Genomic DNA, 14,187 nt, shown 5'->3' with positions numbered 1-14,187 from the left:
GGTAGAAAAATATGCTGACAGGATAGAAAATGAAAAGAGGCTGTGCAAGTCCTAATTTCAAGCAGCAACTTCCATAATTTTTTTTTTAAACTCCACAAAACAGTCTTTATTATGTTTTCCAACAATTTCTACCACAACGGCTTCTAACAATGAACGCATGACAGTGGAGTCACTTTGCCGAATGGAATAGTTTTTGTGCACTCGGCAGAGGTTTTGCTGAGCTGTCGCAATACAGCCCATTAATGTTCTCACCTTCACAGGCAGGGAGAGTCTTGGAGGCAGCAGAGCCAAAACACAGAGGAAGGAGAGCCCTGTGGATTAGCACAGGGTTGGGATCTCAGTTCCAACCCCCACTCCGCCACTGCCTTGCTGCAAGGCTGCAAACAAGCCTCTTCCCAGCTTCCCCTTTATTAGGGAAGGACAAGGGCATGAGTATCCTTTGCAAGCTATATTTTGGATTAGATGTCTATGAAAGCTGAACAATGCTGTTACTTAAAGAGGCGCTCTGTACACGCTGGAAAACTTCCCTGTCCTTAGTGAGTGGGACCACTTAAGTAGAAGTGAAAGGGACAGAGAAACTCTTTCATGACTTTTCTGTTGCACCTCAATGTACTTTGCCTACTGCTACTCTGGCAATTAATGTAACATGCAGCCAAAGAAATGGAGCAACGATGCTCTGAAGTCTCAGGGGAAGGATTTTTTTTCTTACCAACCCTTGTGGATTAACCTGGGGTCTAATGTGGCTCTGCAGACTCCATGCTGGGATCAGCATTTGCCCCTCAGAGGGAGCTGACTGTGATGTGGCAAGTTAGCTTTTCAAGAACCACCATGTAACCTCCCTCCTGCACCTGCACACCTGTCAGGAGGGAGCTTGTAACGAAATCCAATACAATGGCACACCAAACAGCCCAACAGTCTCTATACTGCCATATCAAAACTGAACCTGAAATCACAGTCACAGGTTTACTCCCCTGAGGTTAAAGCACAACAGAAAGCATTCAATAACAGATGCACTATGGACTCTTGCTAAGAAATGCAGAACACAGTTACTCCAGAAACATTGTTTATTGGTAATCTGTCACATTCAGACTCATTTGCACTTCAGAATGCTATATGTATCACTGACGTACATCCCTGTTTAAGGATCAGCAGCAGACTCTCCTTTAACGTTTGTATACCTTAACCTGGAATTTACATTTGCAAAGGTGACTTCTGCATTAAAATTGTTTAAGGCAGTGACTGAAAAAGAGCATGATATTTGTAGACCTGAAACTAGATTTCCCTCTTTTGCTGTTTTTAAAGTTTTGATAATAGCTGATAGTCTCTTTCATACGCCATCCCTCCCAGAGGGGCGGCAAACTTTCTGGAAAGAAATTTATCTTCCTTGGTATCAATTGTCAAGACACAAGCAAGCCTTAAGTCTTCCTCTGCAGTCTGTAGAGACAGCGGTTTGGATTTATCCCAGCTAAAGAAAGATGGAATGTCATCTAAGCAACACTTACTGACTGCACAATGAGAAGAGATATTAGAAAACTAGTCTTCACAAGACTCCTACTTGTAAGCAGCTAAAGCTTCACGTGCAGTATTTGGATCTGTTTCTACACAGTATTACTCCACACCTGCAGCCATAAAGTGAGTCACAGAAAGCCCAATACAGTATTCACACACACAAAAAAAATCTATACAAGTTGGATCAGTCCCTTAAAAGCCAGTGGGTTTGATTTATTTTTAAGGAAATACATGAGTGAGAATCAGAGAGGAATCATTCAGCTGCCTACTTTTTAAATCAAACAAATTTTTCCCTGAAATAAATATATAAGTGAATGACCACTTTAGGACTGATATGAATCAGTCCAGAAGGAATCATTTTTAAGAAAGTTGTTTGCGAATGGAAACAGGTGGCTATAATTTGAATTAAACTGCAACCTTAACTGTAGTGTTTGCTATCATGAACACTATAACAACAGATGTACAGTTGCACCTTGGGATGAATTCATTATGGCCTGAGAAACATAATCATGCCATTCAGACCATATTTTGTCCATATGCTCATGTGGTTTACACCCCTGGTTTATTGGCATTCTACTTGGTTATATAGCAGGAGACTCCCAGGATCATAATTTGCACTTACTGCTACCATTCAGGAGAATCCCTTTGTAGCATGGGTTTCCCGTTCAAGTAAAGACTCCCCCCTTCAAAGCAGGGAAGGGAGGCCTGGGTCAGAGCCTTTGCGGACACTGCAAAAACTTAGCATCGCTTGGGAAGCTCATCATACAAAAGCAGTTACATACCTCAAAGGAATAGAAAAAAATTAACCTGAAGAGTACAGGGGGCTACTGTTCAGGACACTTTACAATTATAAAAGTGTAGATTATATTGCTATCCTATCCTGTAATTTATGGGATGAATATTGTAATTCATTGAATGTCACGACTTATCTTTTATTCATATAGTTACTATTCCATTACCAGAGAGGGAGGTTTGTCAAAGGTTAATTATTTTAAATTGCTCAGGCAAATTTATTTTGATTTGTACAATTTTTTTGAATAATCAAAGGGCTATATATTCATACTGCCTCACGAGGATTCGTTTTAAAAAAAAAATAATACTCCTTGATGATACAGTCAGATTAAACAAATGCTTTCATAAGGACCAAAAACAGATTCTTTCAACCCTCAATGTAAAGAAGCTAAAAAAATTGGCAATGGTTCTTTCTCTCCCTTCAGAGTCTTAGACTGCTGAATTATCCCTCCCTCCAGCAATCTAGTTACAAGTAAAGAGCGTCTTGCCACAATCTCAAGACCTGTGTCCCTGGGGTAAGGACTATTCATTTTAATTGCTTCCAAAGCACCTATCACAACAGGCTCTTGATTTGTGCTTCAGCCATGATACAAAATTAGTACCATAGTATTGAAGTACTTATCAGTCAGAAGTTGCCCACTGCTCTGTACCTCTTGATTCCTAGAGACGCTCAGTTGTTATCAATTCAGTAGCCATTTGCCATTCAGCTTCAAGCACCTAATGTAAGAGCACTGGTTTTGGAAGCCATCAGCAGATCCACCCCAAAATGAAGTGCTCTGAACACAGAGCCAAATCCCAACACTGCATAGCAGGAATACTTCCCCCTCTGCTGACCCACAAGAGGAGCCCTGACCATAGCTGGAAAAAATGCTTCCAATATGAGGCTGTGAGATGGACTAACAAAACAAGGATGCCAACCCCCAGTAAAGCCTTTAAACACAAAACTCATGTTTTCTCCTTTTGAAAGAAAAAAAAACCAACCCACCAACAAAATCACTTAGCCTGTATCTGTGTCTGTTTCCCCATAAGCAAAGCAGGGACAATGATACTTACCCTGTAGGAGTGCTGGAAGTTTAAATCCATGCACAAGCAAGTGCTGTGGAAGCCTTAAATGGAAAGTGCAAAGCAGGTGCCAAGCACTGTACTAAAAAAATAATTACTATTCTTATTACTGAACTTCTGATGAGCTTGCTGGAGCTGTAATGGCAGGGCGAATGGTCCCCAAGGTTCGAGGGATCTTCGTCTGGATCCGTTTCTGCACTTTACATTGGTTTCCAACTGTAGTTACTACTGCTCTTGAGACAGAAATGCTTCTTGGTAGGCTGGCGTGGCACAGCAAGGGAGTCACAGCTGCTACGTCAGCACAGCTGTAGATTGGAAGTCATGCTACACAGCAGGCCAGGAACAAAATATGAGTTACAGTCTGGATCAGACTCTTCTGGAGAGGGCTTCATTTTCAGAAGCTCTTATAACCAGGAGGCCACAGCCAACAGTCAGTACCCCTAAAGGCAGATTCAGACCCTGTGCTGCAGGGTAATGCTAGATGGGATGGCAACAGAGTACTGCAACGCCCCTGCTAGGCTCCATCTAGCCCAGCCAAGCAGTGCAGCGTGCAACATAGGCTAATTCAACCTCTCTCCATGCCATGCTGTAGGCAACAGGGCATGGAGTGGGGTGATTTGGGGCAACAGGGAAGGAAACAGATCCTGCCACCCAGCTTGCCTTTAACACAGCTGCACTATGCTCCTGGAGATTTGTAGCTCCCCCATCTGTGAGGGTCCCTATGGGAGAAGCACACAAGTTGTGGGTCTTGGTCACACAGTACCATCAAGACTTCAAAGCCAGCTTTCACTGGCTCCCTCCCAACTCACCACCACCTCCCCCACTACAGGCAAGGCTGCATTTGCATTCTGCCTGTCCTCAGACAACATTGTGCCTCACCGGCCCTCTGCCATCATCTGCTGTGGGTTTAGCCAGAGAAGATAACAGCCTAAAAATCTACCTCGAGTTACCTTGAAGTATGGTAGAAGGAAAGTAAAGCAATGTCCTACCTATTGTTCTACACTCCCCCAACCCTTCATGTTTTCATAAAGCTCTTAGACAATATTGGGGGTGGGGGGAGGAAAAAAAAACCTCCAGGGAAACAGCTGATTAGATTCTGGCAAGGCGGACCAAACATCTGCTTCAAACAAAAGACATCTGCATATTTCACATTTATTTTTCATAATTTACAGAAGCAACCTGCCAAAATTTAGCAAGGGAGAATAAACTAGCACATAATTAGCTAAAGTTTGCTTGCTTTAGAAGTTATTAGCATGAAGCCCAGTAGCTCACCTGGGAGGACATCAAGGAATGTAGATAACTACAGTTTGATTCTGTAAATTCAATTTTCGATCTGGTGTGCCAGGCCAAAAAACAACGTTGCCATGCCAATTAACGCAAGCCAGCAAATGTCTCGATGTCCCCATGTCATACACCTTACAGCTGTCTCAAAGGCATTGATAACACTGTTTATTAAATAAGGATCGATTAGACAGACGTTTTTTTGCTCCAGTTTACGTGGTACAGCAGGCTGCAGGGTTGGAGAGCAGAACACTACTTTTTTTTTAAATCACAAGGTACAGTATATGTTGTGTATACAGATGGTACAATGAGTGCCGGGGAAGTGGGCATGTGGATTTTAAGGCAGCCAGTGTCTGTTAAAAACACAGAAAAAAGATCCAGGAATGTATATGCTCTCAGTGAGCTAGCCTTCCTCAACTGAATTTTGTCATCTACTAGGTCATTAGTATATTTGATAGCTAATACGCTTCCGATTTTAATAGAGTTAAGGGGGATAGCATGAAATCTTGAGGTTTTGAAATTCAGCTTTGAAATCAATAGATGTTTTGCTAAGTGTACTTCCTAACTCAGTATTTGGTCTGTAAGGGCAATAAACAGAAAACAGGCAGAACTTCAGGGTGGGAAATCCTGCTTTTGCTGCAAATGGAAGTAGAAAAACTCCTGTGAACTCTGACACAGCCAGGGCTGTACCCTGGAGTTGAAACAGAAGTTTAAGAAATAGGAAAGAGCTTTCTTACAAACCCCAAATTAAAGCCAGGTTCATAAAAGCATCTGCAAATCTTCTGGATGAACCAAGGTGGAGGTTTGCCCTTCTGTCTCCAAAGAGGATTTATTATTTCAGAGAGAAACCATGGGAAACTCACTCACTTGGACTGAATTCTGCCCCACATTTCAGATTTATTTGAACCTGAATCTCGGAGCAAAACTCAGGGAGTAAAAAACTTAATTGCCAAAAAAATTCTGTCAACCCCAAAGGAACACAATTTGCCAAATACAGCACAGCTCTAAAAGATATTTCAAGCCCCTTAATCTGGGCTTTATGGCTTGCACCTCTCCATAGTAAGATGAATCCAAGACTCAATCTGAACACCATGAACTTTGTGGAGTTGTGTAGGAGAGAAATGTACAAGAGTGAAACAGCACCACCTAGATCTGGGAGGGTTTAGTTCTAAGGTTTTGCATCTGAATGTTGAAGGATTTGGGCAAGCGCGGTCACGGGAAGATTGGGGTAGAACCCTCTTTTCGTGCGAGATTGAAACATTCTCACCTCAACATGGATTCAGAGCTCTGAACCATGCCCATCACTATCTTAAGACACTTTCTTTTTCTCCACGCAGACTTGTTGTGATTGAGTCACAGAATCAAACCCACCTAATTTCACTATGTAAATGACAATCTCTAACATAACTATCTCCGCAATATTGTCATTCACAAGCAGAATTTGAACTGGTACTAAAGCTGACTATTTTAGAATTCTAACAGCCATCTTATATACTGAGCTTCCTTCTCCCTTGCTACCAACATATTTCAATATCATCATTTCCTTTACAAATGAGGAAAACTGAGGCGTACAGGTAACAACATGAACTTCCAAGACACAAAACTCCTCCTTGGCAGGGACAGGACAGAGATCCCACATGCAGTGCCAGCAGCAATTATGACCCTTTTTTTATTCTTAAAAAAAATTAAAATTAAGAATGGTACAGTGGAACTAAGTGACTAAGCCTGTGTTGACCTACACTTAGTGCAGGATGCTCCTAATCAGAGACACATAAAGTAAACATTCACTCATTTCAAACATGCACTTAGTTTCTCTTTGAAGAAATTCCTCATCGTGTTTGAGTGAATCAACACCATCGCTGTCATTCAGGGTTATTAAAACAAGATTCCTACAAAACTGAACAGTTTCTTCCTGAGCTACTCTTTTTAATTGAACATTTTGAAACAAAATATTTCAAACAGGTAGAGGCACTTCACTAAGGATATCAATCTGGTACTCAAAATCTTGGCACTTTTCATTTTGCAGTGAGAACACTGGAATATTGATCTACCTATGAGCCAGTGTGTAACCAAACTTGCATTTACATAGTTTTAGATCCCCCAAAAGTTTAACATTAAAAGTTCTATCCAGATGTAGCCATTCTCATCAAGCCCTATCTGACTTGAAATGGCAACCACTGTGTTGGTGCTACTGAACTTTGCTAGAAAGGATCTCTTCCTTCAAACTTGATTTATCTACTTACTGCATTTGAAGTGTTCTTCAGCCACTGCATTTAACCACTTCCAATTTGGTCAACACAGAGTTGACCAATTTCCATTGCTTGATACAGCCACAAGATGAGCTCCTGTCACTTGTTCAAACTGGACAGGCTATTCTACATTCCTGTCTGCAGGCCCACACTCAGGAAAGCACCGAAGCACTTGTTTAACACACAGGTGGGGCTTTTGTCCTCCGCAGAACCAGGATTTAGTTACACTGCTGAAATCACCACTTTGCGCAGAACATGAAGATTTTCATGGCGTGGTCACTAGCAAATGAACTGAGAATAACTACTTCTCTTCTACAGACTCCTTATTTCTCAGAAAGCAGCTTTTCCCAGGCTCCACCACTGAGGCTGCCTTGCTGCCAACTCCTTACAGCCTTTCTGTCAGGATTATAACCTGCAGAAACACCAACAGGTAGAAATAACATTTTTTTCCACTGCTCTGGACACAGTATAAGACAAGCAGCAACAGATGAGAACTGTAGTAAGCAGACAATATTAAGCAGTGGTAAACATTCCCGATCACAGGGCAGATCTGCCACAGTGTTAACTGTGGCCTGCAGCATCTTACAAAAGTGAAACTGTGTGGCTATGTGGGTCCTTTTCTTAATGTTACATTTGATCCCACTCACACATGTAATTTCATTCTCCTGCTTTGTCATTATTCAACTCATTCATTCCTTTTAATTACATATACAGTAATTTATCATATATATTTTGTTATAAAGATTTAATTAAACATATATTAATACAGTGTAATGATCTTGCCAGTGACAAACATTCTCCTGTGGATTAAACAGAAAAGGAGGCACTGAACATAAATTTGTACAGTAGATAAACAAAAAACAGACAGCCTTGTAAAGGAGGAAGAAAAACAAGGCCTACATGGCCAATCTATTTCAAGAATGTTACAAATGGGAAGCATTTACTATTTTAAAAACATTAATCATATACTCACTTCATTTATTTACTTATCTGTGTTCTTCATGTAAATCTTTCTTGAAAGTACGTAAACTCTTTAGAATGATAAACAAAAACTGAAGTCAGATTTGGTATTTCACCTGCTTACACTGTAATTACTCAACTTTACTGAAAGCTGATGAATTAGAAGTTTTTTATTTCTATCTGCACCTTTTAGCTTGAAGGAATCTATTTCATATTTCAGTATTAAAAGTATATGAGTTACCACTACATGAGGTAAGCTGCAAACCTGCCTACATGTATGCTTTGACCTCACAGATATTTGCCATAGGTTTCCTTACATTTACAATACAAAAGACAACTGGCAGCCCACAAGAGTAGATACTCCATATAGCTAGGCATTAAAATACTTGACAGGCTAATAAATTCACATTCTAATATACCCTATGATAAGCTTTTGACCACAAACTCTCAACCTTGTGTCACCCTTCCATGTTTTATTTGTCTTAGAAGATTATGGATATGTACAAGGTCAGAAAAGAGCTACCATTGCTCAGCACAATATAAGTAGGAACTAAGAAGGCTCTACAATGCCTTGGTTACATGCTTTTTGTTTTCCTTCTTCTGGAAGCCGATTTTAGCTTACTTTTCTGTTTGAGATACATTGCGCAGCCCAGCAGTCTGCTGCTTTTCCTTAGTTTATAAGAAAATAGTTGAATAATTTTTTTTCACCTTATAAGACTGGACAGGCCCCAACACAAGCAGAGACCCTTTGATGGTAGCCAGTAAACCCCTCTTGCAGCCTCAGCCCCCTGACCCCAATTCACCCAAGGCTGTACCTGGGCTAGGACTGGCTATGCTCAAGCCACCAGCCTTTCTCCTCTTCCACCCTAGAAAAACATGGTCCAGAAAGCAGCTCGTTGTATTTCGCTTGGCGCACATAATGAGATGAGCATTCTCAACTGTGAGAGGCAACAGTTGCCAGCCATGCCCCCTGCTTGCATATTACAGATCTCTCAGTGATGCCACATCTCTGGCCTCCTCTAAGTCCCTTTTCTACTCTCTATTTGAAAGCACAGAAGCCATTAATAAATATTTGTTTCCCACTGTAAGGGAAAACACGTTTATGAGCAATTCATGTTTGCTGCACTTAGACTTAAAAAGAAAGCCCCACACAAGCCCAACACTATTTATTTCGTCCCCTCCCTGGAATACTGATCAAAGCAAAGACCAGTTTTCAACTCATGAAAGAAGAAAATGAAGCAATACATAGTTGCAGCATGCAGCCCTTTCTGGTTCTCATCAGCTCTACACAGCCAGGTGAAGAGCAATGGTCACCCTGCAAGCTCTTCTCACTTGCAGGCACAACAAAGGGCACAGATAAATGCAGAAGTTAAGTTTGCTGATGACTGAATATTTTTCCAGAGATAATCTACAAAGGTAGGTATGGCTGAGCCAAACACACTGAAAAGCTGCATGTTATACATCCTTGAGGTCTTGTAACCTGGGCAATTTGGGACTTCATGGATTGTTCAGAGGACCTGGTTTTATGCATCAACAGGTACCAAGCTTGGCAGCTAAGTATAAAATAACACTCTGAATTGCCACACAAGTGAAGTTCTAAAACTCCTTTGGCCACACAGAGCCCAGCAATGTACTTACATTCAAACGCCTGCCATAAGGCCTGTGAAGTTCCCCTGCAGCACCTCATCATCTTGCACAGCTGTACTTATTCTTTAGTTCTCCATTGCATCCACAGGGCCACTGCCAGGCTAAGGTTATGTTGAACATACAGAAAATGGCAAACGTACCTTTCCAGAGTTAGCACTGGTCATCTTGGAGCAGGGTCCTTGTTTGTCTGTTGCCAGCAGCAACAATCAGAAAATTCAAGAAGTAAAACCAGGAAGGTTGTAGTTTTCAAACTTCTCTCTTCCAGCAAGGGCATTTAAGACCTAAAAAGATAAAAAAATCTATTAATGATAACAAGATCCATGCTGATAATTTCTTGTGCTATACTAAGGACTATCCTTTGCACTTTCTCTCTGAAAGCACTGGGCTAAATTGCCAAGATTATTGAAAAGGGCAGCCAACTCTGGTTTGCAACATAGCAGCTGTCTAATGCCTCTCAACACCACTCCAGCTGAAGCTGGAAGGTCAACTGTAGTTTAAAGAGAGGATGCGGATACTGTGCTATGTTCTTTGGGAAATTGAGTAACCAAGGCTCAGATCCTCTGAAATCCTAACTCCTCCTGACTGGAGGATATGAGTGTTAAACACACCTACATCTCACTCTATAAAAACAGCACCTCCAGGAGCAAAAGGTCTTCTCATGTGCCGATCTGGTTCTGGTAGGGGTGTGATCTCTTCATAAATATTCCTTGGAGATTCGCTATGCAACCACTGATCTGAACAAAATCTGTTTGGACTACAGAATTTTCATCACAATATCACAAGCTGGTGTTGCAATATACACAGAGCTGAAACAAAGATTTACTATTCTATTGAAAGATCTCTTTTGGCCAAACTTGAATAAAAGCATCACATCTTGATACTTCTGTAAGATCATAAACTCAAATGAACACCAGCTGAAGAAGAGGACAATGAGTCATCATATTCATCAACACCAACAGCAGCCGGTCACTTCCCTCTCTTGGCTGAATTAGCCATGAAGGATTGTTTCAATGGTAACAAGAATGTGTTAAAAGCATGTGTCTCAGTGGCAGTTCAGAATGGGGAAACTCAGAAGCCCACATCTGAGGAGGAGTTGGTACCAAAAAAAAAACAACACAGGGCTTGCTAGGAAGGACTAAAGAGAGGTGAAAAAAACCAAAATATAACTGTGATATATATAAAGTAGATTAAAGACTAAAAAGCAGGAACAGGTTTGACACTGAAAATATACTGCAATATTCAGACTTGTGGAAGAGTGTGTGAACAGAAGTGATGACAAAAGCTACAAAATTCAATATGATCACTTGAAGGGTGGGAGTTTTTGCAAGCAAACACACCACTTCACAGCAAAGGAGAGACTCAAAACATTTGAAATAAACATTGAAATCTTACACATTAAGTTACAAGCTTGTTTACAGGCTTCATGTGGTCTTGTTTCTTTGTAATCCCAAGAAGTCAGACAGCTGCATAGTACACACAGCATTTTCAAGTGACGGTGGCATTTTCAAAGTAGAAATCTGTTCAACAATTTGGTACTTAGGTCTCTGTTTTGAGACAAAAGCATCCATATTGATCTCAGCTGAAGGAAAAAAATCATACCCAAGGCTTTAAGGACAAAGCCATTAAAATAAGGAATGCCTTTTTACTTCTGTTTTTAAATTGCCACAGATTGACTGATTTATCTTTATCAATTATTGTAAGCAGCTGCTCATATAATGCAAATTCAGGACATACACAAGAAGAAAAAGGCTGTTTGCTCATTTTTCCAAGCATCCAAATGAGTCTAAAATGAAAGAACAGGTGTAATTATTTCAATTAAAAAGCTGAAATTCTCATGTTTGGGGGTTTTAGTTTCTTTTTTAAAATCATCAGTTTGACTTCTCCCTGTTTCACGCAACTTCCCAAGTAAAAGTATCACATCAGCCATGCTAAAGCCTCTCAGCCATCCATCACCCCAGGAAGCATGCGTGTCTCATGGGGCAAAGGGAGGGGGCTTACAGTGCAGCAAAAGAGGTCAAAGATGCTCCCGCACTTGGGTTTTCCCTGCTGCATTTCCTTCACAGCTGCTCCTACCATGAATTTACAGTAAAGTGGGGAGCAAAAGTACATCCTCTGTGGAAGAAGCTTGCTCTTGCAAAACCACTCTAACAGTTAACTCTGAAGTACCCACATGCATTTGTTTTCCCTGCACCCCCCAAAATTAAGAAACTTGGGGCCTGATCCAAAGCCCACCGGAGGGGCTCATCAACTGCAACAGGCTCCAGGCCAATTTGAAAAAAAACAAAATGCTTTTATTCAGCCTGAGAAGCATATTGCTGTTGTCTTACAATTTTTTCAAGCTCTTTAAAGCCACAGGTATCGGGAAAACTGTTACTAAAGCAGTTATAAAACTATGAAAGACTACATCACCTATGGGTGTGGGATGGGTTTTTTTGTTTGCTTTTTTAACCTAAATATTTTTTTGGAAGCACTAGAAATACAGAGAAAGACAGGAAAAGGAGGATTACCTCATTACTATCACGATCTCACTTCTTATCAGAGCCACTTAGTCTTCTGCAAGGCCTAGGGGCACGCAGAAGACGACTGAAATACTTTAGTGAAGAATAAGTAGGTAAAAAAAGCAAACTACAAATTCATTATCTGTAGCTTGTACCACTTCTCCCAAGGTTCATTTCATGTTTGGGCCTTCAGACGAAGGCACCGCTGTACGATGTCCAAACAGAAGTCTGTCAGACCCGCCTTTGAGAGATTTTGTTTTGCTCCACGGCAGTTCTTTCAACCTTAAGTCACCAACCTCTCCCACTGTAGAAATACTTTCTTGCAACCTGTAGTCACCTCTCAGTCTTTTTACCTGAATCTGTCCCAGCTCTGAAATAGCCGATGTGGTGTTGAAACACTCTCAAAGAACTTGTGGCAGCAAGGGCTATATTTTTCCAAAACCACAGAGGGGATTTCTCAGACAAAGTCCCACTGTCAAAAGGGTCATGAACACTTTGGAATTTGGTTGAGCTGTATATAACTACACCTCACTTTCTTTGTAGTTTACCTTACACCTATTGTCCGCCAAGACAGCCTTCTCCTGACCCACACCCGTTTTTTTTTGTCATCTCCAGTGGGCAAACCTCCTCCATCCTCTTAACTAAGATTATCTTGTGCATTGCACTAGAGGACTGTTACTCTGAGTTAGGAACAACATCCAGACACACTGCTGTGTAGCAGGGAAGGATTTCAGAAGTAAGTGTTCAGAAGTTCAAAAAACTTTGACGTTATTTCCATCACCTGCAAGGGAAATAAAGTGCTTTCTGTGTCCTGGTTTAATGTCATGTCAGCCCAGCAAACCCCTCAATAACAGAAGCCAAAACAAATTTTCTAAGAGCACTAATCAAAAGTCCATCAAGTTTCATTCACAGACTGATTTCAGTAAGCTTTGGACCAGGGCACAGGTAAATGCAGAACTTGCAAAAAATGCAGACAAACTTCAGTGCAGGCCAGACCTGTTAAAAGAAACTTGTAAACCCAACTAGCAGAATTTCTTCCTTAGACTCTTTTAGGAGTACACACTTCTCTTAGGGAAAAGCATCTTCATATTGTACCCTATTGTAGAGCCTGTGAGTTTCACCAAGGGGTTCTACAATCACCCAACACACTCCTCTACACTACAGGGAAAAGTAAGCAAAGGCTCAGTCTTTCACACAGCAAGCTGCCAAGAGTGAGCAGAAAAAGGTATTCACAGAAATAAGGTTTGACTGAATCTATTACAACTCTCACCATTCTCTGTCCTCCTGTATGTGATCCTCCAGGTCCCTTCAACTAAGTTACACCAACATAACCTCTCAATTAAATGGGGTAGAGCAAATATATAATAAAACAAAAATGTGCAAGTTGTCAGTTTTGATCATTTCTGAAGATTTATTTAAACTTACCCAGACACAAGAGTCACCTTTACAATTACTCCCTCAAAGCCTTATGCTTGCGTTCTGCCTTAGAAGATGTTTAAGCACATTTGCACTATTAGCCTGAGTGCTCGAGACTGATCAGGGAAGAAAGGTTTTAAGACAATCATATACTCTAACTTGACATTTTATTTCTTCACCAATATTAACTTGGTGCCCTAAGTCCATTTCATTTTTCTTATACAGTGACTAGGCAGACAGTAGAGCTGTTTACAGATAGATTTGTGAGGTCTTTTTGTGCAATACATCTCCCATCACACTGACTGGAACAGTATTGCAATGTAGCATTTGGGGGAAGTGTACTGTAGTTCTCCAGTGACAGATTTACACAGTTATTTTGGCACCTAGATACTTTTACAAAAACAGCCTAAAGTGGTTAATAACAGAGTAAAATTCATTCTCAGCATTCATCCTGAAGGAGCAAGCCAGCTCCTGACAGAATGAACTTCTGTACTCTAACAAGACTGTTTTTACATTATTTTGGTCTCTAAACAGATTGATAGAAAACTGATAATTTTATCCAAAAATAATTTTTCTATTTCTGATTTTTAGTACAGTCTCATATCCCTGAATACATATCTGCATGTGAACACAAGAGAAGCTCAATCATGTAAAACAAACATCTCTTATGTTGGATGAGGGAACATATAACTTCATGAACATTTTTAATCCCACTGAAACAGGAAGGTTTTGCTATTTGTTTCACTGGGAGAGGGAACTCTCCCCTTCAGCAG

General features: G+C 40.8%; 1 long non-coding RNA gene across 1 annotated transcript in view; it reads right to left on the bottom strand.

Moving 5' to 3' along the window:
* Positions 1 to 9,776, bottom strand: part of LOC135312523 (uncharacterized) — a 260,498-nt gene extending 250,722 nt beyond the window's left edge. Inside the window, exon 1 of the long non-coding RNA XR_010372091.1 lies at positions 9,641 to 9,776. This is a non-coding gene — a long non-coding RNA (uncharacterized LOC135312523). The remainder of the gene's footprint in view (positions 1 to 9,640) is intronic.
* Between the last annotated feature and the right edge of the window lie 4,411 nt (positions 9,777 to 14,187).

Source organism: Phalacrocorax carbo, chromosome 3 (genome assembly GCF_963921805.1).
Source record: "Phalacrocorax carbo chromosome 3, bPhaCar2.1, whole genome shotgun sequence".
Classification (NCBI taxonomy): Eukaryota; Metazoa; Chordata; class Aves; order Suliformes; family Phalacrocoracidae; genus Phalacrocorax; species Phalacrocorax carbo.
The sequence above is the reverse complement of the archived record's forward strand: the minus strand, read 5'-3'. Positions and strand labels throughout refer to the sequence as shown.